The sequence below is a fragment of the Scyliorhinus canicula genome, chromosome 10 (assembly GCF_902713615.1).
Source record: "Scyliorhinus canicula chromosome 10, sScyCan1.1, whole genome shotgun sequence".
NCBI classification, from domain to species: domain Eukaryota; kingdom Metazoa; phylum Chordata; class Chondrichthyes; order Carcharhiniformes; family Scyliorhinidae; genus Scyliorhinus; species Scyliorhinus canicula.
The window spans coordinates 38,205,533-38,231,385 of record NC_052155.1 but is presented as its reverse complement, the minus strand read 5'-3'; the positions used below and the strand labels follow the sequence as shown (position 1 = coordinate 38,231,385).

At 47.6% G+C, this 25,853-nt stretch overlaps 1 long non-coding RNA gene across 1 annotated transcript in view; it reads right to left on the bottom strand.

The window, feature by feature from the left end:
* Window positions 1-23,884, bottom strand: part of LOC119972955 — a 56,577-nt gene extending 32,693 nt beyond the window's left edge. Inside the window, exons 1-2 of the long non-coding RNA XR_005462193.1 lie at window positions 23,795-23,884; window positions 11,751-11,840 (exon numbers count right to left, since the gene is read on the bottom strand). This is a non-coding gene — a long non-coding RNA (uncharacterized LOC119972955). The remainder of the gene's footprint in view (window positions 1-11,750; window positions 11,841-23,794) is intronic.
* Between the last annotated feature and the right edge of the window lie 1,969 nt (window positions 23,885-25,853).

The following is a 25,853-nucleotide window of genomic DNA, read 5'->3' as shown; positions in this document are numbered from 1 at the left end:
GCTTTTAAAAAATACTTTTCCATTTCTGCTGTACCATACCTGTAGAGTGGGCCATGTGCTCCCCATACCACAATCTATTAAAAGTTGTGGGTCAGGTAAACCCCATGATACACTTTGGGGTTCTTTAAACCCTGACCCATAACAGGATGTAACTAGTAGAGTTGATAAGGGGGAGCCAGTGGATGTGGTGGATTTGGACTTTCAGAAAGCTTTTGACAAAGTTCTGCATAAGAGATGAGCATGTCAAATTAATACGCATGGGATTAGGAGTAATGTATTGAGATGGATAGAAAACTGTTTGGCAGACAGGAAACAAAGAGTAGAAATTAACCGGTCTATTTCAAATTAGCAGGCAGTGACTAGTGGTGTACCCCAGGGATCAGTGCTTGGACACCAGCTATTCACAGTATATATTAATGATTTAGATGATGGAACTTAATGTCATATCTCCAGATTTGACGATGACACCAGGTTGGGTTGGTGAGTGAGTTATGAGGAGGATGCAGAAGTCCTTCAGTGTGATCTGGTCAAGTCGAGTGAGTTGACAAATAAATAACAGGTGAAATACAATTTGGAGAAATGTGAGGTTATCCACTTTGGTCGCAAAAACGAGAAGGCAGACTATTATCTGAATGGCCATAAATTAGAAAAGGAGAATATGCAACGAGACCTGGGTGTCCTGTAACACCAGTCACTGAAGGTAAGCATGCAGGTGCAGCAGGCGGTAAAGAAGGAAAATATAATGCTGGCCTTCTTTGCAAGTGGCCTTGAGTACAGAAGCAGAGATGCCTTGCTGCAATTGTACAGGGCCTTGATGAGGCCACACTTGGAATATTGTGTGCAGTTTTACTCTCCTTATCTGAGGACGGATATTTTTGCTATTGAGGGGGTGCAACAAATGTCTGCTAGACTGATTTCTGGAATGGCAGGTCTGATGTATGTAGAAAGATTGAATTGGTTAGAATTGTATTTGCTGGAGTTCAGAAGAATGAGAGGGGGATCTCATAGAAACCTATAAATCTCTAACAGTGTAGATGCAGGAAAGATGTTCCCGATGGTGGTTGTGTCCAGAACCAGAGGTCACAGTCTGAGGGTATGGGGTCGACCAATTAGGGCAGAGATGAGGAGAAATTTCTTCACCCACAGAGCGATGAGCCTGTGGAATTCATTACCACAGGAAGTAGTTGAGGCCAAAACATTGTATGTTTTCATGAGGCAGTCAGATATAGTACTTTGGGCGAAGGGGATCAAAGGATGTGGGGGAAAAGCAGGATTAGGCTATTGAGTTGGATGATCAGCCGTGATCACAATGAATGGTGGAGCAGGCTTGAAGGGCTGAATGGCCTCCTTCTGCTCCTATTTTCATTTTTCATGTTTCACTATGTTATGATGAGAGGTTGGATAAATTGTGTCGAATAGAGTTCAGAAGAACGACAAGTAATCTAATTGAAACAAAAATATTCTGAAGCAGATTGACTGGAGAGACATGAGGTGGCTGTTTCCCTTGCTGGGGAACCGAGAACTGGAGGACACATCCTCAGGATAAGGGGTTAATCATTTAGGAATGGTATAAGGAGCAATTTCTTAATTTGCATTATGATGAATCCTTGAAACAGTCTACCCCAGATGGTTACAGATTGTCCATCGTTGAATATATTTAAGGCTGAGATAGATTTTTGGTCCCTCAGGGAAACGAGGGATATGGGAAGTCGGCAAGACAGTGGAATTGAAGCTGAATCCAGTGTGTACCATCAACAAGTTGCACTGCAGCAACTTACCAAGGCTATTTCAAAAGCACCTTCCAAACATATCCTCTATCACCTAGAAAGAGAAAGGCAGAGGATGCATGGGAACACCACCACCTGCAAGTTTCACACCTAACCACTCACCACCCTGACTTACAGCCATAATCACCATCCTTCCTTCACTGGCTTTTATCTCATTCCTAAATGATCACTGTCACTGGGTCAAAATCCTGGAACTCACTTCCCAGCAATGCTGTGTGTCACAGCCCGCCTGGGGCCTACGGAATGGGAATGTTTATCTTCCCTGTGCTCCTTGCCAAGTATGAGCTCCCCCACTATGGGCATGGGATCTCTATTAACCGGTAGATTGGCCGTGCTAAATTGCCCCTTTGTGTCCAAAAGGATAGGTGAGGTTACTGCGTGATGCGACCATCAATTCACACGAGACAGAGAGTTGAAGTGAACAATGGCTTTAATCAACGGGAACAGTGCCTGCGACTGCTCTGCAATGAGAGCCGCCTACAGAGCAGCTGCTCTTTATACTTGCCCTCAAGGGGGCGGAGCCAGGGGCAGAGCCCACAAGGGCACCAACATGATACAATCAGTGTAGTACAGTACAATGGTCCATAGGTGGAGCCCACATGGGCAACAGCGTGGCACAATGTAGTACAGTAGTGAATGGTTACTATAATACGTTCACCACACTGCGTTACAGAGAAAGGGCGGAGGCATGGGCTTAAGTAGGGTACTCTTTCCAAGGGCTTGTGCAGACTCGATGTGTCGAATTGTCTCCTTCTGCACTGTAAATTCTTGTCTAAAAGGTCGGCCTGTGAGGGACCAACAGGACAGGAACCCGGTAGGGATCTTCCAGACTGTGTATAAATCATGTTGTAAATAAAACTATGTTTCTTTATTTTACACGGTGTGGACTCCCCATGTCCTTGTTAAGTTGTGGATTTACCTAAAATAGATGAACAGCGTAAGATCAAGAAGGCAACTCACCATCAACTTCCCAAAATCCTTTAGGGTTGGGCAAAAAATGCTGACCTAGCCAGTGACATCCACATTCCATGAAAGAAACTGGACGTACTATTGCAGTTGAGGCTGAACCGGTGTTTTGTACGTTATTTGTTTTATACATTTCAGGAACATGAGAAATAAGAGCAGAATTAGGCTATTCGTCCCTTTGAGCCACGATTCAATGAGTTAATGGCTGATCTTTTATTTCAAGATAATTTACCTGTAATATCCCCATATCCCTTGATGGTTTAAACATGTAGAAACCTATCAATCTCAGGTCAGCAATCCCAGCCCCCACGCCCCCATATTTTTTTCCAGCGGGAGGGGTGACTCGCTATTGGCTGCCGGCGGGGTCGTCTGGTCTTCCCTTCAAAGTCTCTAGCGGTCTGAATGACTCGCCTACCCTACCACCGGGGACCCTGCCACGCGGCGGGGAACAGGTGCTGTCACCTTCAGTAGGGTCAGAAGATCCCGCTGGTGGGACAGGCCTGAATATACAGCGCTCAGTCTTGAACATACTTCACGACTGAGCTTCCATAGGCCTCTGGGACGGAGAATTCCACAGATTCACCATCCACTGAGAAAATAAATCCCTCCTCACGTCCGTCCTAAATAACCCCTTGAGACTGTGTCCCTTGGTTCTAGACCCTCCAGCTACGGACACCATCAGCCAGAATTTTACAACCCCTCCCACCAGCGGAATCTTCTAGTACAGCCGAAGTAAATGGAACTTTGAGTGACTCGCCGCATCCGCCGCAAGGGAAGCTGCTGCAACAGGACCAGAAAATTCCGACCATCCTTCTTGCATTTACCCTGTTGGGCCTTGTAAGAATTTTATATACTTGAATGAGATCACCTCTCCTTCTTCTAAGCCCCAAAGAATAAAGGCCCAGTCAATTTAATCTTCCCTCATGGGACAGTCCCTCCAGCCCAGGAATTAGTTTGGGGAACATTTATATGTTGTTCCTTTTAGCGTTAGCTTTAGCTCACTGGTTACTTCACAGCATCAACTTAGTTCTAATTTAGGAGTACTGCGTGCAGTTCTGGTCACCACATTATAGGAAGGATGTGGAAGCTTTGGAAAGGGTTCAGAGGAGATTTACTAGGATGTTGCCTGGTATGGAGGGAAGGTCTTACGAGGAAAGGCTCAGGGACTTGAGGTTGTTTTCGTTAGAGAGGAGACGGCTGAGAGGTGACTTAATAGAGACATATAAGATAGTCAGAGGGTTAGATAGGGTGGACAGTGAGTCTTTTTCCTCGGATGGTGATGACCAACATGAGGGGACATAGCTTTAAATTGAGGGGTGGTAGATATAAGACAGATGTCAGAGGTAGTTTCTTTACTCAGAGAGTAGTAGGGGTGTGGAACGCCCTGCCTGCAACAGTACTAGACTCGCCAACTTTAAGGGCATTTAAGTGGTCACTGGACAGACATATGGATGAAAATGGAATAGTGTAGGTCAGATAGGCTTCAGATGGTTTCACGTGTCGGCGCAACATCGAGGGCCGAAGGGCCCGTACTGCGCTGTAATGTTCTATGTTCTATGTTATTTTTATCAGTTTTACCTTTTTGATTGTGCTAATTGCCCCTATTTCTGTGTGGGTCTGATCCTTAACTGTGGAGAGTCTTAGGATGTGTTGTAATGTCCTGGCAATGTGTGAAGAAGACAGTGAAGTGAGAGCTTTACTGTGTGTCGAACCCCATGTTGTACCTGTTCAGGGAGTGTTTAATGAGGATCGTGTAGAGGCAGCTTTACTCTGATCCTAAACAGTGCTTGATCTGTTCTGGGAGTGTTTAATGGGGATATTTGCAGAGGGAGATTTACTCTGTATCTAACCCCATCCTGTACCTTTCCTGGGAGTGTTGGCTTGGTCAGTGTAGAGGGATCTTTACTCTGCATCTAACCCCATGCTGTATGTGTCCTGGGAGTGTTTGATTGTGACAGTGAAGCGGGAGATTCACTCTGCTTCTAACCCCATGATTTACCTGTCCTGGGAGGGTGGTTGGGGGCAGTGAAGAGGGAGCTTTACTCTGAATCTAACCCTGTGCTGTACCAATCCTGGGAGAGTTGGATGGGGACAGCAAAGATGGAGCTTTACTCTATAACCCTGTGCTGTACCCATCCTGGAAGTGTTTGATGGGGCATCTGTATCTGAGACGCTAGCACTAAAATCCTCAAATTGATGGAGATTAAAATTCACAAAAAAGATGTTTTAAAATAGATTAAAAATAGTTTCTGAAAGGAAAAATAAATCTAAAAGTGTGTGGGTTTCTTCCGGGTACTCCGGTTTCATCCCACAGTCCAAAGATGTGTAGGTCAGGTGGATTGGCTTTGATAAATTGCCCATTAGTACCATGTGTAGGTTCGGTGGGATTATGAGGTTATCATAGAATTTACAGTGCAGGAGAAGGCCTTCAGTCCATCAAGTCTGCACCGGCCCTTGGAAAGAGCACCCTACCTAAGCCCACACCTCGACTCTATCCCCGTAACCCAGTAACCCCACCCAACGTTTTTTTTTTTGGTCACTGAGGGCAATTTAGAACATAGAACATAGGACATAGAACAGTACAGCACAGAACAGGCCCTTCTGCCCTCAATGTTGTGCCGAGCCATGATCATCCTACTCAAACCCACATATCCACCCTATACCCGTAACCCAACAACCCCCCCTTAACGTTACTTTTATTAGGACACCACGGGCAATTTAGCATGGCCAATCCACCTAACCCACACATCTTTGGACTGTGGGAGGAAACCGGAGCACCCGGAGGAAACCCATGCACACAGGGGGAGGACGTGCAGACTCCACACAGACAGTGACCCAGCCGGGAATCGAACCTGGGACCCTGGAGCTGTGAAGCATTTATGCTAACCACCATGCTACCCTGCTGCCCCAAATTTAGCATGTCCAATCCACCTAACCTGCAGATCTTTGGACTGTGGGAGGAAACCGGAGCATCCGGAGGAAACCCACGGAGACACAGGGAGAACGTGCAGACTCCGCACAGGCAGTGACCCAAGCTGGGAATCGAACCTGGGGCCCTGGAGCTGTGAAGCAACTGTGCTAACCACTGTGCTACTCAACTGCCCAATGGAGTAGTGTAGTGGGGTGGGCATAAGTAGTGTGCTCTTTCAGAGGGTGGGCGCAGACTCAATGGGCTGAACTGGCCTCCTTCTGCACTGTAGGAATTCTCATGGTTCTAATGTTAACTGTGCTACATAAATGAAGTTTGCTGCTCTTGCCACTCATGATACAGACAAATGGTCTCCTTCGGAGTTGTTAATTTGCTATGCTTGCATGGTGGCACGATGGCGGAGAGATCGGTTGAGGAGCGTATAATTAGAAATTGAGTGTTGGTGACTCCATCCCACCATCACTATCGACCTTTCATTCTGATTTTCTAACCTTATGGGTGCGGTCCTCCGCTCCCCAGGTCGGGTGGGAGAAACGCGGGAGGGCCACTCTGGCACCCCCCGCGATTCTCCCACCCCCTCCAAAACGCGTGTCGCGTTTTGCGACACGCCGCTCGGAGAATCGCGGGTCACCGTTTTTCACGGCGACCCGCGATTCTCCGGCCCGGATGGGCCGAGCGGCCTGACGTTCACGACCTGTTCACACCTGGTCGTTGCCGGCATTAACATCACGCGAAAGGTAAGTTTGGGGCCTGTGGGGGCGGAGAGGGGATCGAGCACCACGGCCGTGCTCGGGAGGGGACTGGCCCGCGATCGGTGCAGCGGAGGGGAAGACGGCAACTGCGCATACGTGGCTGACGTCGCTTAGGCGCCGCTGGCCGCGTCAAGGCCCGGCGGCCGAGTTCCCCGCAACGCCCCTCCTAGCCCCCCGGGGGGGGGGGGGGGAGAATAGGGGGCGAGGAGCGGCCTCCGATGCTGTCGTCAAACACTCTGGGTTTCACGCCGGCATCGGCCGTTGCGGAGAATCGCGCCCTATATTTCTACAGCAAAATAACACCTCCCTTCTATTGTGCCTCATAGCAATGGAAGGTGACATTTCTATCTACCACCTGTTGCTTCTCATATTGTTTGAGAAAACAGAAAAGCAGTAAGGTAAATAGAAATGAGTGAAGAGAAAGAAAACCAGAATATTGCATTTTTAAAGTCTATTTCAGTCCCACTGTACACTGTGTATGTACTTCTCCTGAACACCTTAAACTGATAAACAAATTCACAACACATCACTCAAATAAAAATACACCTAAATTAAATGTGTATATTTTCTGAATTGTCCCATTATGGGAACCATTCCTCATTCATTTTATAGGAAAGATGACAGAACAAGTAGGAGATGAACAATAGTTAATGGGAGAGTAGGGTGAGGGGGTGGGGGAAGTTAATTGAAGAGAAGGATTTCAGGAAAACAGAAAAGATGATGATGAGGTGGAGTAAAAAGCTCCAGCCGGTCGGGACACAGTGGCAGAAAGGTTGATGGACTGGGGAATGATGAGTTATACTGCATTGTATCAGCAAAATATGTGTGGATTTCTATTTTCAGGGCCCGGAAGAGAGAGGGTGAGAATAAGGTGCTTAATATCAGTGCCTGTGCTCTATGTCTCCCTCCCTTTTTGAATAGAGAAGCTACATTTGCTGTTCTTCATTCTCATGGGACCTTCCCTGAACCTAGGGAAAATTAAAACCAACACATCAAATATCTCCTGATTCACCTGAGGAAGGAGCTGCGCTCTGAAAGCTAGTGATTCAAAACAAACATGTTGGACTTTAACCTGGTGTTGTAAGACTTCTTACTGTGCCCACCCCAGTTCAATGCCGGCATCTCCACATCAAATATCTCATTAGCCACTTCTTTTAAAGTCCCCATCAGGACTTGGGGAATTGTCAGCTCATAGCTCCAATCACTTGCTCAATACCACTTCCTTGGTGCTGATAATTTTCCTGCCTTCCTCCCTTCCTTCCAATTCCTTTTCTGGCATGTTACTTGTATCTCTATAGTAACGATCAATGCAAAAATACCTGTTCAATTCATCTCCCGTCTCCTTATTTTCTTTTATTAATTTCAATCTTGCGGCCCACGAAGGTGAAGGAGGGCCACTCATGTGGCCCATTCACGGCCTAAATTGCTCATCACTGCATGAGGGAAACTTCTGGGATCAGTTTCTGATAAATGTAATTTTCTATCCTCAGTCACCTTCTTAGCCAAAGTAATGTGGACTGTGATTGCGTCTTGGTGCAGTTTGTCTTTGTATTTAAAATGTATGCAGTTGCCAATTTGCGTTGTGGTAATCTCTCTCTAGTGGATTGGATTGGATTTGTTTATTGTCACGTGTACCGAGGTACAGTGAAAAGTATTTTTCTGCAAGCAGCTCAACAGATCATTCAGTACATGGGAAGAAAAGGGAATTAAACAAAATTCAAGAAAATACATAATAGGGCAACACAAGATATATAATGTAACTACATAAGCATTGGCATCGGATGAAGCATACAGGGTGTAGTGTTAATGAGGTCAGTCAATGAGAGGGTAATTTAGGAGTCTGGTGACAGTGGTGAAGAAGCTGTTCTTGAGTCTGTTCATGCGTGTTCTCATACTTCTGTATCTCCTGCCCGATGGAAGAAGCTGGAAAAGTGAGTAAGCTGGGTGGGAGGGATCCTTGATTATGCTGCCTGCTTTCCCCAGGCAGCGGGAGGTGTAGATGGAGTCCATGGATGGGAGGCAGGTTCGTGTGATGGACAGGGCGGTATTCACGACTCTCTGAAGTTCCTTGCGGTCCTGGGCTGAGCAGTTGCCATACCAGGCTGTGATGCAGCCCGATAGGATGCTTTCTATGGTGCATCTGTAAAAGTTGGTAAGAATTAATGTGGACATGCCGAATTTCCTTAGTTTCCTGAGGAAGTATAGGTGCTGTTGTGCTTTTTTGGTGATAGCGTCGACGTGAGTGGACCAGGACAGATTTTTGGTGATGTGCACCCCTAGGAATTTGAAACTGCTAACCGTCTCCACCTCGGCCCCATTGATGCTGACAGGGGTGTGTACAGTACTTTGCTTCCTGAAGTCAATGACCAGCTCTTTAGTTTTGCTGGCATTGAGGGATAGATTGTTGTCGTTACACCACTCCACCAGGTTCTCTATCTCCCTCCTGTATTCTGTAGTGCTCGCTAAATCCACCAAGATCATCATCTTTCATGAATGAAAGTTCCTAGAACTTTCTGAAAAGGTCTGTATTTCATCTGAGGTATTTCACCTTAAGTACTTAAAACTACTATAGAATCTTAGAATCCCTATGGTGCAGAGAGAATACCAGCTGAAGTGAGTTAACCAAAGGCCAATTTGGCTACTCATAACCCTTTCTCATAACCCTTTCTGAGGCATCACTCAACTACTTCGATATGTCTCTATAGTTTCTAACCGGCCGTCTGTGGTCATTCTCACAAGGTTGGGTCCTTTCACAATGACAGATTCACAAAGATATAATCGGGTAGAAACTGGTGCGGGCCCAATTTCAGGCAACAAAAGCAGGGCGCAGCGGCCAAGTCGATGGGGTCAGTGGGAGAACTCCTGATTCAACTGAAAGCTTATTTTATTACGATCTAAAAAAAAATACCTTTATTGATAAGTGGCAGAAGTTGCGGAAGAATCGTGAGATGGATCCTGAAAAAGGTGATGACTGCTCCGCCCTTTACCTGGCATAAGGTCCCTCATTAACATATTTTAGAAAGCTAACACCTGTTTTTGGTGTTTTCTCGGATTGCACAAGAAGTGTAAATTTGGAACAAATCATGTGCGCAGTAGGCACAGACTATCTAACTGTCAAGGTGGTTTGCTTTCCAGCAGTTTTGTGACCCAAAAAAACTTGTCAGGCATACTAATTTCTACCATGCTGTCTACATATTCCACTTGTATCCTTTCTCTAAGCTTACATAATAATACAAGAACAGGATCAGGAGTGGGCCATTCAGCCATTCGAGCCTGTTCACCATTCAATATGTGCATGGCCAACATTCCAACATAATTTTGTTCTCCTGCACTATCCCCATATTCCTTAATTCCTTTAAAATATTAATACTTTGACGACCAGGATAGGTCAAAGGCTAGGAATCCCATGGCGAGTAACTCACCTCCTGACTCCCCAAAGCCTGTCTATCATCTACAAGGCACAAGTCGGAAGTGAAATGGAATAGTCTCCACTTGCCTGGGTGAGTGCAGCTCCAACAACACAAGAAGCTCGACACCATCCAGGACAAAGCAGTCCGTTTCATTGCTCCTCTTACCACAAGCATTCAAACCCTCCACCACCGATGGAGAGTGGCAGCTGTGTGTACCATCTAAAAGATGCACTGCAGTAACTCAACAAGGCTCCTTAGACAGCACCTTCCAAACCCACGCCCACTACCATAGAGAAGGACAAGAGCAGCAGATACCTGGGAACCCCACCACCTGGAAGTTCCCCTCCAAATCACTCACCACCTTGACTTGGAAATCTATCACCGTTCCTACACACTCATTGGGGCAATATCCTGGAGCGCCATCCCTAACAGCACAGTGGGTGTACCTACATCTGAAGGACTGCAGCGGTTAAAGAAGGCTACCGACCACCACCTTCTGAAGGGCAACTAGGGATGGGCAATAAATGCTGGCCCAACCAGCGACACCCACATCCCGTCAAAAATCCCCAAATTTATTGATCTCTGTCTTGAATATGCTCAGTGACTGAGCTTCCGCAGCCCTTTGGAGAGTTCCAACGACTCTCTGAGCTCTTTGAGCAAATCCATTTTTCTTCATCTCAGTCGTAAATGAAAAACCCCATCACCTGAGACTCTGACCTCTAAATCTCGATTCCGTTGCCAGGAAACATCCTTCCAGCATCTGTCGTATCAAGCCCCAAGGAATTTTACATATTTCAATGAGATGTTCATAGGTGATTGAGTCAAGTTGACACAGAAGGAAGACCTTTGTCCCAATGAGTCCATGCTGACTCTCTGAGGAGTATCTCTCATCCTTCTAAATTCCAAGGACTATTGGCTCAGTCTATTGAATTTATCCCTATGTTCAATCCCTTAATCCCAGGAATCAATCAAGTAGATCTTTAGTGCGCTCCCTCCAAGGCGATTATATTCTTCCTTGGTAGGGAGACCAAAACAGTACTTATTACTTTAAGAGTAGTTTTATCAAGGCCCAATAGAATTGTGGTAAGACTTTGTCACTCATATATTCCAGTCACTTTATAATAAAGGCTAGCATCCCATTTACTTTCCGAATTGTATGCTGTACAAGAATGTAAACTTTGTGATTCATGTACTTTTCAATGTAGAGAGACAACATGTGATTATGATAAATGGAGTGCACTCTCTATGCTCTTCATTTATATGTTTCTTTTTCACACTCACTGCCAAATTCAATCTCCCTGTACTTAATCACATACTGTTCTCCACTTTTTCCCTAAACTGATTCTTATGTTGTCTCTAGACCAAGTGGACACGTGATGATGTGATTATAAAAAGGGTCATGTGTCGAGAGTGTGGGAGTTCTCCCCGGGAGCACGGGAAGATCACAATTATGGAGTACCCGCTCAGCCAGTGAATAGAGTATTGTTTGTTACAAGTCCTTGTTGTCAGTGTTTTGGGAACACAACACATTTTCATGGTATCAGGGGTTGGCAGTATGGCACAAGGACTTCACCACATCGACCCATTCATCTTTGATGAGAATATTACAGACAGTTGGAAAACGTTTGAGAAGGAGTGGCATATTTACTGTGGTGCTGCATTATCTGACAAGCCAAAAGAGGTACAAGCTTACAATTTATTAAACATAGCAGCCCCTGAGACCATTGAGAAATTTGAGTCATTTGTTTTCCAGATGGAGGAAGAAAAAGAGAACCGTGAAATAATTCGAAAAATGTTTGAGGATATTTCTCAAAATATATAATCCTTGATGGGAATACGTTGACTTCAACAAACCAAAGAGCAGATGAATCAATACAATCTTATACGGCCACCTTGAAACTCTTACCTCAGAAATATGCATTTGGCACCCTCACTGATGAGCTGATCAGGGATTGAATAGTGTGCGGGATCCACAGTGATAGCCCACAGGTAGATGCTGCAAGAGTAAGATTTAACATTACAAACAGCCAACAGCATCGCCATGTTAAACAAACAACCAGAAAAAAAAGCAGGGATTTTAGGCAGGAAACAAAAGTATTTAAATTAAAGGGTGTACCCTGCTCCAACTGCAGCGGCCAGCACCCGCAGAACAGAACAGCTTATTGCACATGTGGTAAACGATGCAACAAATGTGAACACTGGCACTGAAAAGTGTGAGAATTTTACCACGCTCAAAAATGATTGGTAACAATGCAAGACTAAAGCTAAAGTTTGACACTGGAGCAAAACGCAACACATTGTCCAGCCGAATGTTACTGGAACGAGACCCATATGCAGCATCAGACCCCAGTACCCACTTGGACTTGTGACTTATGGTGGACAATCTATCCGCACCAAAGGTATAGCCACTCTCCACTGCGCACAGGACTGTTTCATACATATGACCAGAAGATTCAGTCTTAGGGGCTCATTCAGCTTGGTCCAGAAGTGCATGCTCTTCAACACCAGGCCCCAAAAATGATAGCATACAAAGACCTTTTCAATTGTGATGCACTTGGTAAGCTACCTTGTACACCACATGAGATTAGATAATTTGGTGCCACCAACAGCATGAGCTCCGAGATAGGCCCAGTACCCATGAAGCAGAAAGTAGTCAATGGGCTGCACCGGGTGTCGACATTAGGTGTCGTAACTCCTCACAGGACTGAGGCGGTGCCCAGACATGGACTGCCATTGCCACAGCCTGCAAGGTAGCCATTTTGCTACGCATCCCATTGACCACCCACCCGGGCCCCTGGTATGGGTGCTCCCACTCCACCACACCTCAACCTTCGACATACCACCCTGTCCAACAGGCCGGCATCGACAAACAGTGCACCACACGGCCCACCCAGGGCAACTCCCAAAGTAGCCCCTACGGACAGGGTGCGGGCACCGGACGGGGTCATGGAGCATAGCAGCAGGGACAGGCACCTGGGCTACTAGTGGCCCCCACAGTACCGAACACTGATGGGGCCAGGGGTGCGGAGAAGAGGGGGAAGGGGACATGTGGAGACAGAGTCCGTAGTTCCAACCGGGGCCAAAGTGTGGCCCATTAAAACTGGTTGGGCACTGGGGTACGCAGCATGCTGACATGTCGGCCTTCCACTCCTTGGAGATAATGGATATTGGAATTCATCCAGCAATGGTGGCCTTCGTCCTAGTTGCAGCAGCCCTGGGGAATTTCCTGTGGCTGAACAAGCTTGAATTGCTCGAGGAGGAGGAAACTGCAGCAATGGAGTTGCAGCAGTGGAGCATGCCCCAGCTGAATAGAAGGCAGCCACTGAGGATTGAGAACCGGCTGTCCCACAGGTCAAGGAGGAGGAGGAGGGGCAAAATAGGTTCCGCATGTACCGCCAGCACCTGTCATTCGAGGACCTGCCGGACCAGGCATGCCATCGAATACTCCGGCTGAACAGGGGGACAGTGCAACATATCTGTCAGATGATAATGCACCTGGCACCAGGGGGGATGGGAGAGGTCACCTGCTCCTGGTGGCCATTGGATAATAGTCGCCATGAACATTTACGCCTTAGCGTCCTTCCAGGCTCCGATCGGGGACCTGTTCGGGATCTCACAGAGCTCGGTGCACAGGCGCATCTGCCCAGTTGACACAATACATCCATTTCAATGTTGACTGAGCCCACCAGGATGCCAAGGCAGTGGATTTGCCGCCATCGCTGAGGTGCCCCGGATGAAGGGGGTGATGAACGGGATGCATGTTGCCCCGAGTATCTGCAGATGACAGGTCGCTCTACGCAAATCAAAATGCAGCTGGTATGTGACCATTAGACTAACATCATGCATGGCTGCGCTGAATACTCCAGCAGTGTGCATGACGCCTTTATTCTGGCACCAATTCCCGGCCTCTTTAAGGTGCACCATCCCCCCCACTCCCCTCTCCATGCCCGGCAGTGGGGTTGGCTCCTGGGCGATATGGGTTATCCGCTGCGGTCATGGTTGATGACGCCTATCTGGAGCTACAGACCAACGCAGAGACCTGCTACAACTATGCCCCTACAGCAACCAGGAGTGTGATCGACCATCACCTTGATGTATACCGGGAGTGGGTGTCCTCCCCCATACCCCCGCGTGCCAGGTATGCTACATTGTCTGGCAGAATTGTTGCACTGTCTCCTTGCTCAGCCGGAGTCTTTGACGAATCCCCGGTCTGGCAGATCCTCGAATATCAGGCGGTGCTGGTACACATGAGGTCTCATGTGGCGATTTCTTGGCACCTCCTCCTTTTCTGTTGGGCAGCCAGCCCTCCGACTGGGCGGCTGCCACCTGCCCCTCTGCAGCACACTCTGCTGCTGTCCGCTCCCCTTCTGCAGCTTCCACCTCCTCTTCGATCACAGAGCCACAGGGCATCCCGCAGAGCTGCAGCGTCCACAAGGGTGACAACCATTGCTGGTCAACCTCCAAAAGCCATTGTCTGCAGGGGGTGAAACGCCAACACGTTAGCATGGTGTATACTCCCGTTCCCAACCAGGATCAATGGGCTACACGATGGCACCAGTTGGCAGTGCGGGCCCCGTATGATCCCCCCCCCCACGCCCTCAGTCCTGCCCAATCGGTGGCCGGCACCTTGGGGGCTTCCGGCCCTGGAGCCCATCCCTGATGCCAGGAAATCAGTTGGCAGGCACTGCCTCGCTGGGGGCTGCCGTGGGTGTTCGCCTGGGTGGTCTGCCGATAGGTGGCATCCGGTTGGGTGGAGAGCTTGGGGCGGGTCCATGTGACTGAGGGGTGGTGCGGGGGTGGGGGCACTTAAACCTCCGGTGTAGAACCAGGGGACGAGGGGGGTGGTCAGTGGGTGTGCAGCAACATGGCCACCGTAATGGCGGTCTCTGTTGGGGGTCACACCGGCCACCCGGCCTGATTCCCCCCCCCCCCCCCCCCCGAGCCTGGAAGGGCCCCCCCACCCCAGACAGCAGAGCCAGTGTCGGACTGGCAGCAGGCGGTCGTTCCTCTGCGTGCCCTACCTCATCTCTCTCTCTCTCAGCAGCCAGTACACCAGGTCACGATTTTTGGGAGCACACGTGGACCGTGCCATCGGGAACTCGGCCCATCGGAAGCAGAGAATCATGGGTAGGCATGCCACGATTTTGGGGTCGGAGATTATTCTCCGCCCAATCGCGTTTCCCAATTTCGGCATCGGCCGACGGAGAATCCCGCCCTTAGAAACCATCTTTTTATCTCCAATCAAGGAAACCCCATCTCAGATCAAAATCAATTTTTAAATGCAGACAGCAAAGACAGGAATACATTCTGTACAGAGATGTCTTGGAGAAACAGCTTTAGAGAGCCTGTGATTAAAAACAACTCATGTTCTCTGAATTATTGTTCCAGACTTTCACATTCATGATTCATTTACATAATCACTACGCTCTTTTACCCAATCTACTGTTGATATGGTGGTGAATTGTAACATAAGAGGTGAACCATCACTCTGTCATTATCAATCCTTTCGTGTATTTCATCTGGTCCTGGTGCCTTATTAAATTTTATTTTATTTGAGTATACCTCCACCTTATCAATTTTAGATCAATCTTTTTGATCACTAATCAGTTCCAATTCTACTTTTATCCCCCTTTTACTATACGTCTTTAGATGTTTTTTGGATTGATTTCACTGCCAGTTCTTCACATACTCTCTCTTTTCTTCTCTTATTTACTTTCTCAATTCCCGCCTAAACCTTCTTTATTCATCTTGTTCTGAATTGTATCTGACATTTGTCATATGCACACTTATTATGTTTCATCTTACACTCCATCTCTTTCATCATGCAGGGAGCTCTGGATTTATTTGCCCTACCTTTCCTCTTCACAGGAATACACCTTGAGTGTACCTGAGCTATCTCTTCATTAAAGGCAGCACATTGATCAGCTACAGTTTTGCCTGATGATCTCTACTTCCATTGTATCTGAGCCAGATCCATTCTCGCCAGATTGAAGTTGGCTCTCCTCCAATTAATAATTCTTATTTTAGATCGCTGCTTGTCTTTTTCTGTAGTCTATTTCAATTTTATGGTACAGTGATCACTGTTTCCTAATTGTTCCCCTACTGACACCAGATCCACTTGTCCCAACTCTTCCACAAAAACTTGATTCAACAATCCCTCCTTTCCCATTGGACTGGAAATCTACATGAAAATTCTCCTTGAGTAACTCTTACCCCTCTCTGCCCTTTCCGATGCACACAGCTTTTGCTCATCTTCTTTCCCATGCTATCCAAGCACATTACAGCCTCTCTCACCCTTCTGTGTGCACAGGCATGCTGGAGCTGCACAGACTAACACTGGAGTACTTACTAAGATATGTAAAGATTGAACTATTACCATATATTACACACAATTACTGTGACACTGAAAAAATTAATTACAATTATGGTGTAGAATTTTAATCAATATTGCATATATATATATATATATATATATAAACTAAATAAAATTAATGGCATTTAAATAAAAATTTATTACAGAGATGTAATCTGGCATTTTAAACATCAATAATTGCATTTTGGAAATGCAATCAATAAATATTGTATTATTAACTCAATATAATGAAGATTTCATTAATATAGCTTGACAAGTACTTAATTTAAATAATATGAAGATATAATTAATAAAATTCATATGACTTTAATGGGATATAATTCATATCAAATTGAAGCACTATTACCAGAACGATGTACATAACATTATATTAATAGTATATCAAGTCAGTTTAACTCGTGGAATGTGATATTAGCAAATCAATGGGGTGTCTTCTTTTCCTCATGCAAAGTCACACAGTTTCTATTTGTTTCCTTAATTTCCATCCAAACCTTTTATATTGAACCTGATTCTTAAGTGTATTAATAATAATACATATTATTCACCTGACATCTGTCATATGCACACTTTTTCTGCTCAATCTTGCTCTCCGTCTCTTTCGTTATCCAGAGGTCGGGATTCATTTGCCCCATCTTTCCCCTCCGTGGGAATATATCTTGAAATGAAATGAAAATCGCTTATTGTCACGAGTAGGCTTCAATGAAGTTACTGTGAAAAGCCCCTAGTCGCCACATTCCGGCGCCTGTCCGGGGAGGCTGGTACGGGAATCGAACAGTGCTGCTGGCCTGCTTGGTCTGCTTTAAAAGCCAGCGATTTAGCCGAGTGAGCTAAACCAGCCCCTGTACTTGACTGTACCCAAACTATCTCTACTGTAAAGGCAGCCCAATGTTCAGGTACAGTTTTGATTTCCAATCTTTGCTCCCAATTTATCTGAGCCGGATCCATTCTCATCCCGTTGCTTCCCCTCCAATAAGCCATTTTTACTCTGGGTTGCTGTCTGAGTGGAGTTAAAGGGGAAATTGTTCATTCCAGAATAATTTCAGCCAAGCACAGGAGGATGGTGATGAATGGGGTTCTGGTCTGTTCAGGGAAGAAGCAGAGAGCCCTCAGACAGGCCTCGTGGTGGGGGATTGGACATCCATAGTGGAAAAAAGATGGCTGGAGCCCGGAAACTGGAAACTGTTAAAAAGGCCGAGGGTGTCATAAAAATCATGGCGGAGGTGAGAAAAGACAGAAGGGGAAAAAACGTGTCAACTTAGTTGAGCTAACCACCATGGAGCAAAACAAGCTGAACCGATGATCTACTGGGACAGTCAAGTAAACACACGGGGCAGGATTTTTTGGCTGCTCCCGCCAGCGGGATCTTCGGCCCCTCCAACAGTAACCCACGTTGGATTTTAACCTGGTGTTGTAAGACTTCTTATGGGTTCCCCAGCAGCGGAGGGCGTGAACAACGGGAAACCCCGTTGACAGCAGCGGGACCAGAAGACCCCAATGTCGGCCAATGACAGGCCGATTCCACCTCCGCCACTGCCAAACACACATTGGAGGGTGCGGAAAGACCGGGCCAGTGTGTTGAACTGCACAGTGATCATAAAGGAGCAGAAGAAATGGTGGTTGTTGTAGACCAGCAGGTACAGATGATGGTCTCAAATACTGACTGTCTGAGGATTAGATTAAACATCAACCATGGGATTCTCTGTCGGTGGGATCCTCCGTTTCGCCGCAGCGCACCCAAGCCAGTGGATTTCCCGACAGCGTGGGATGGCCACAATGGGAAGCCCCATTGGCCGGCTGCCGGAATGGAGGATCCCTCTGCCGGCGGAGGCGCACCACGCAGGAAAACAGTGCCGGTGGGATGGAGAATCCTGCCCCTGAATTTTGACTCTACTGCCGGAATTCGCCAATTGCACTCTTGGCAAGTGTGGTGGTGGGCAGGAGCGGAGAATCTAATAGAACCCGAAGGGGCAAAACTTTCCAATATTTTTTCAAATGTCAGTCCCGTAATCCTGACGAAAATCCCGCCATCAATGCCAACGGGAATAATCAACGTATATTCAGCCTGCATTAAAAAAACATTTCCACATGTTTCACATCGTGCTTGTGATGATTTGCCTCTGATTCACTCCCCCTGGGGGAAACGTCATCTCGCAATAGTGGGGAGCTCCTTTTAAGCCGTCCCCAGCACTTGTTCCAAGTCCAGTTGGGAAGACGGCTGCCAGGAAGAAAGCATCACGTTTCACGGAGGTTGCCCTCCGCAAACGTCTCGATGGTGTCGAGCAGAGGTGTGACATCCTGTACCTGCGATAGACCAGACATCCAACAAGGTTACCAACCCCGCCTGGGAGGCTGTGGCCACGATAGTGAGTGTCAGCTCACTTCATAAACGGGTGGGGCTACAACATCAAAGGAAGATGAATTACCTTCTTCATGCACCCAGGGTAATTCTGTCTCCTCGTGTCTCCCGTTGAACATTTGAACACACCCATCATACCTCCACAATGATTTCCCTCCCAGGGTTCCAGCAGTGGGGTTCCATCCTCCCCCATCCCACTCCCTGTGTCCCCCCCATTAGATAATCTGATCCACACATCCCCACTCCCGCTCATCTCCCACACATGCCAGCTTTCACCACCATCTGACCTGGCAGGACTCCCGCCTACACTCTCCCCATCTGTCTCATTGTAGGGCAAACTTGAGTTCAACCAGCATGACGCAGCCTGCTGGAGATATGTCCGAGCTGAGGCCTCTAATCCGCTTTGAGGAGAGAGTCCTTGAGCTGGCCGACAAGGAGCAGGACGGCCTATGCCCAGAGAGTGAGATGGAGGTAAGAGACAAAAGTGAGAACTCTCAACCCATATAGCTATGGTGCCATCCTCTTGTGAGTTAACTTTCTCTGATCAGTCTGCCCCTGTGATGCACTAATGCCGTCTCGTCTCCCTTGCAGGTCATTCAGTCGACCAGCCCAGACCATCCTTGTGCCTTCTGGAGGAGCTCCGAGGGAGACATCTCGGAGTCAAGCATTGAAGAGGAGTACCAGCTGTCTCGCACACCCTTCACCAGCACAGATATTCACACCTCACTGGGAATAGCTAGTAAGCAGATTTCGGAGTCCTCACAGATGGAAATCCACAGCAGGCAGAGGAAGGAAGCCCAGGACTTTCCTCAGCTCCAGACAGATGACATGCCCCTGGGTATGGTCTTCCCAAAGCTCCTGGAGCTGCAAAGGCCGAGTTGTAAGTATCAGGAAGGGATGACTGCATCCTTCCTCAGACTACAAGGCCTTTTGTCTGAGGAGATGGTGCCATCATCCTACGCAACAAGGCAGCAAGGATGGCGTCCACAATGGTGGCCTTTCCGCAGTGCGTACAATCCTTGGCGGGAGATGTCCATTCCATGGTTAGCTAATGACCCCCATGACTGTGGGCATGAGCTCCATGGTGCAGGGCTTCAACTGCATGGTGCAGGCACTTGTTGGAATCCATGAGTGTCAGCACCAGGGACAGCAGGGCTTCTGGATCTCACTCCAGTTCCCCCTCTATCCCCTGAAGATAAGAGGATCATAAGGAGCGCAGCCCGGGCTTCCACCCAGGAGACCCTATGGATGTCTACCACATCTGACACCCCCCTCCCTGTGAGCGACACCTCTCACAGAGCCCTGCACACCGATGAGGGCAGTACTGCAACACATTTGGAGGCCAAAAGTAGGTATGGCCATTCAAGGTCCAGGCTCCCTAGGGGACGCTCACAAAGGTCATCTCAGGAAACAGAGTGCAGGCCACCTCAGCCTCAGCTGTGGATCATGGGGATACCCTAGATGCAGCGGCAGGGTGAGGAAGAGTCAGAAACTGTAGGCACCTTGTCTTCACAGTTGAACCTAGGCACTAGCATAGATAAGCCAGCATTGTATATCGCACTTTGTTCACCCATTATTGATCCTCCATGATGCCATGCCATGGCGTATTGCTCCACAAACTATCATGCAAACTTGTGTGCTCTGTGAGAATGGCAGCACTATATCTCTCCCACCTCGGCGATGCATAAAGCTGCGCCGCTCCAGGCAGAAGCCACCCAGCCCCACCACCCTAATCCCTATTGATGGAACCTTGATATGCTAATAAATATTATTATTATTAGTCCTGTGTTGTAGCTTCACCAGGTTGACAACTCATTTTTCAGTATGCCTGATGTTGCTACTGGCATGCTCTCCTGCACTCTTAATTGAACCAGAGTTGATCCCTTGGCTTGATGGTAATGGTAGTGTGGGGGATTATGCCAGACCATGAGGTTACAGATTGTGGCTGACTACAATTTTGCAGCTGCTGATGGCCCACAGTGCCTCATGGATGCCCAGCCTTGACTTGCGAGATCTGTTCTGAATCTATTCCATTTAGCACGATGGTAATGCCAAACAACAAGATGGGCAAGCGAATAGGGCAGCACGGTGGCACAGTGGGTTAGCCCTGCTACCTCACGGTGCCGAGGTCCCAGGTTCGATCACGGCTCTGGGTTACTGTCCGTGTGGAGTTTGCACATTCTCCTCGTGTTTGCATGGATTTTGCCCCACAACCCAAAGGTGTGCAGGCTAGGTGGATTGACTACGCTAAATTGCCCCTTAATTGGAAAATGAATTGGGTACTCTAAATTTATTTTTTAAAAATGGAAAAATAAATTAGGAGCAGGCCTACGCCATTCAGCCCCTCGAGACTGCTTCACCATTTGAGAAGATCATGGCTCACCTGATTGTGGTTTCAACTCCACTTTCCTGTCTACCCCTGTAAACTTTGACTCCCTTGTCAATCAAAAATCTGTCTAACTCAGCCTTAAAAATATTCAGTGACCCGGAATTCCACCGCTTTCTGGGTAGAGAATTCCACAAACTAATGACCCTCTGAGAAAAAACTAATTCTCCTAATCTCTGCCTTAAACCGGTGACCCATTTTAAACTGTGCTCCCTACTCTCCCGCAAGGGGAAATATTCCTCTCAGTCTCCAATCTGTCAAGTCCCCGCAGGATCTTATCTGTTTCAATAAGATCACCTCTCATTGTTTTAAATTCCAATGAATGCAGGCCGAACCGATCCCTATATGGCAACCCCTTCACCCGAGAAATCAATTGAGTGAACAGATCTTTTGAGTAATGAGACCAAAACCGATACATGTCTCTAGATGCAATCTCACCAATTGGACAAATGTAGCAAAACCTCCCTAATTTTATATTCCATCCCCTTTGTAATAAATGACACCATTCCATTCGCCTCCCCACTTGCTGTACATGCATACTAACCTTACCTGATGCATGTACCAGCACACCCAGAACCATTTGCACCTCCAGAATCCTGCAAATATCCTTCATTTAAATAATATGCTGCTTTGCTGTTCTTCCTGCCAAAGTGGATGCATTCACATTTTGCACATCATAGTCTATCTGCCAATTTTTAACCTCTTGTATTGATGGCCTCAAGTTCGTATCTTCCCACAGGAAGAAACATTCTCGCTACTTATTCTATCTATGTAATTGGCTTTTTTAAGTTTAAGATTCTTGTTTGGGACTGGAGTACGTCTCTTTCAAGCTCAGTATAGAATTCGAGTGTGTTGCGATTACTTCTTTCCACTGGATCTTTTACTATGAGATTGCTATGAGATGGGGAGTAGGGAACTGAGAGTGAACCAGGAACAAAGAAAAGTACAGCACAGGAACAGGCCCTTCGGCCCTCCAAGCCTATGCTGACCATGCTGCCCGTCTAAGCTAAAATCTTCTACACTTCCGGGTTCAGGATCCCTCTATTCCCATCCTATTCATGTATTTGTCAAGATGTCCCTTAAACATCACTATCATCCCTGCTTCCACCAGCTCCTCGGGCAACGTGTTCCAGGCACCCACTACCCTCTGTGTAAAAACCTTGCCTCGTACATCTCCTCTAAACCTTGCCCCTCGCATCTTAAACCTATGCCCCCTAGTAATTGACCCCTGTACCCTGGGAAAAAGTCTCTGACTATCCACTCTATCAATGCCCCTCATAATTTTGTAGACCTCTATCAGGTTGCCCCTCAACCTCCGTCGTTCCAGTGAGAACAAACCAAGTTTATTCAATCTTACATCATAACTAATGCCCTCCATACCAGGCAACATCCTGGTAAATCTCTTCTGTACCCTCTCTGAAGCCTCCACATCCTTCTGGTAGTGTGGCGACCAGAATTGAACACTATTCTCCAAGAGTGGCCTAACTAAGGTTCTATACAGCTGCAACATGACTTGCCAATTCTTATACTCAATGCCCCGGCCAATGAAGGCAAGCATGCCATATGCCTTCTTGACTACCTTCTCCACCTGTGTTGCCCCTTTCAGTGACCTGTGGACCTGTACACCAAGGGCGCGATTCTCCCAAAACGGGAGAAATCGTAAGGCTGGCGTCAAACCCGGGCGGGTTTGACGCCAGCGCGCCCCTTCCCGACCGGGAACCGATTCTGGTCCCGGTCGGGGCTAGCAGCCCGACGCCGTAAGCTCCGGCATCACGGGCTTAACGAATTTCGGGCCCGCTGCCCGCGATCGGTGCCCACCGATCGCGGGCCCATGGCACCCTTGGCACGGCCGTGGTACTGCCGTGCCAATCGGTGCCATGGTTATAAAAAGCGAGTTGTTCCCGCCGTTTTTACGAACGGCCAGACCAGGTGTGTTTGCCGTTCGTAAAAACAGCGTAAAGGGCTGGGACTTCGGCCCATCTATCAGCTGTGAATCGCTGCCGGCCGTAAAAAAACAGCGGCAGCGATTCGTGTCGGGAGTTGGGCGGGGGGGGGGGGGGGGGGAGAATAGCGGGAGGGCGGGAAAAATGTCGGGAAGGCCCTCCCGCTATTCTCCGACCCGTCGTGGGGGGCAGAGAATCGCGCCCCTAGATCTCTCTAACTGTCAATACTCTTGAGAGTTGTACCATTCACTGTATATTCCCCCTACCTGTATTAAACCTTCCAAAATGCATTACCTCACATTTGTCCGGATTAAGCTCCATCTGCCATTTCACCGCCCAAGTCTTCAAACGATCTAACTAGGTCATAGAAGGCAGAGAGTAGTAATGGAAGGGTGCTTCTCTGATTGGAGGGCTGTGACTAGTGGTGTTCCGCAGGGATTTTAAGGGGCATTTTGACAAATACCTGAATAGGATGGGAATAGAGAGATACGGACCCCTGAAGTGTAGAAGATTTTAGTTTAGACGGGCAGCATGGTCGACGCAGGTTTGGAGGACCGAAGGGCGTGTCCCTGGTTGTACTTTTCTTTGTTCTTTGTATATTCCCTACCTGTATTAGACCTTCCAAAATGCATTACCTCACATTTGTCCGGATTAAACTCCATCTGCCATCTCTCCGCCCAAGTCTCCAAACGATCTAAATCCTCCTGTATCCTCTGACAGTCCTCGTCTTACTACAGTCCAAACTTACTAATCAGACCAGTTACATTTTCCTCTAAATCATTTATATATATATTTATATAACAGAGTGCTCAATGTGTTCCGTTGGGGATTTAGTGAATTGGTAATTCACTGCATAGGTGGAAGGAAATGTTGCTTTTTATTTTTGTTTTACCTCCAGTATCTGGTGAGTGCTCTTCTTCTGTCTGAGACTCCGAAGGTTTGTGAATGTTTGGAATCCTCTACTGCAGAGGCGTGTGGATTCTAGGAACATAAGAACAGGAGTAAGCCATTCAGCCCCTCAAGCCGATCGCACCGTTCAATGACATCATGGCTAATCTGTGTCCTAACTCCACATACCTGCCTTTGGCCCATATCCCTTAATATCTTTGCTTAACAAAAATCTACCTATCTCAGATTTAAAGTTGACGACTGTTCTAGCTTCAGCTGCCGTTTGTGGGAGAGAGGTCCAAACCTCTACCGTCATTTGAATATAATTAAGGCTGAAGTAAACAGACTTTTGGTCTATCGGTCGAGGAATATGGAGGGGCGGGCAGGATAGTGAAGTTGGAGTCAAAGATCAGCCATGATTGCATTGAATGCAAAGCCTTATACAGTCTACCCATGCTCGATTTTCTTATGGTAAGAAGTCTTACAACACCAGGTTAAAGTCCAAAAGGTTTGTTTCAAACACGAGCTTTCGGAGCACGGCTCCTTCTTCAGGTGAATGGAAAGGCTTGTTCCAGAAATGTTTATATAGACACAGTCAGAGATGCCCCGGAATGCGAGCACCTGCAGGCAATCAAATCATCAAAGATGCAGAGAGAGAGGTAACTCCAGGTTAAAGAGGTGGTGAATTGTCCCAAGCCAGTTCAGTCGGTAGGCCTCTGCAAGTCCAGGCTTGTTGGTGGGGGCCCGAATGTAATGCGACATGAATCCCAGATCCCGGTTGAGTCCGCATTCATGCTGTGCGGAACTTAGCTATAAGTTTTGCTCAGCAATTTTGCGTTGTCGCGTCTCCTGAAGGCCTCCTTGTAGAATGCTGACCCGGAGATCAGAGGCTGAATGTCCTTGACTGCCTGAAGTGTTCCCCAACTGGAAGGGAACAGTCCTGCCTGTTGATAGTCGCACGATGCCCGTTTATTCGTTGTCGCAGTGTCTGCATGGTCTCGCCAATGTACCACGCTTCGGGACATCCTTTCCTGCAGCGTATGAGGTAGACTACATTGGTCGAGTCGCACGAGTATGCGCCGCGTACCTGGTGGGTGGTGTTTCCACGTGTAATGGTGGTGTCCATGTCGATGATCTGGCATGTCTTGCAGAGATTACCCTGGCAGGGTTTTGTGGTGTTGTGGTTGCTGTTCTGAAGGCTGGGTAATTTGCTGCAAACAATGGTTGTTTGAGGTTGCGCGGTTGTTTGAAGGCCAGTAGTGGGGGTGTGGGGATGACCTTGGCAAGATGTCCATCCTCGCTGATGATGTGTTGGAGGCTGCGAAGAAGATGTCGTAGTTTCTCCGCCCCAGGAAAGTACTGGACGACGAAGGGTACTCTGTCAGTGGTGTCCAGTGTTTGTCTTCTGAGGAGGTCGGTGCGGTTTTTTTGCTGTGGCGCGGTGGAACTGTCGATCAATGAGTCGAGCGCCATATCCCGTTCGTACGAGGGCATCTTTCAGCATCTGTAGGTGTCTGTTGCGCTCCTCCTTGTCTGAGCAGATCCTGTGTATACGGAGGGCTTGTCCATAGGGGATGGCTTCTTTAATGTGTTTCGGGTGTGAAAGCTGGAGAAGTGGAGCATCGTGAGATTATCTGTGGGCTTGCGGTAAAGCGAGGTGCTGAGGTGACCGTCCTTGATGGAGACGAGTGTGTCCAAGAATGGAACTGAATTTGGAGAATAGTCCATGGTGAGTTTGATGGTGGGATGGAACTTATTGATGTCATCGTGTAGTCGTTTCAGTGATGTCTCGCCGTGGGTCCAAAGGAAAAAAATGTCATCGATGTATCTGGTGTATAGCATCGGTTGAAAGTCCCTGTGTGGTGAGGAAGTCCTGTTCAAACTTGTGCATGAAGATGTTGGCATATTGAGGTGCAAATTTGGTCCCCATGGCTGTTCCGTGCGTCTGGATGAAGAATTTGTTGTCGAAGGTGAAGACGTTGTGGTCTAGAATGAAACGGATGAGTTGCAGAATTGCGTCTGGAGATTGGCAGTTGTCGGTGTTGAGGACTGGGCTGTTGCAG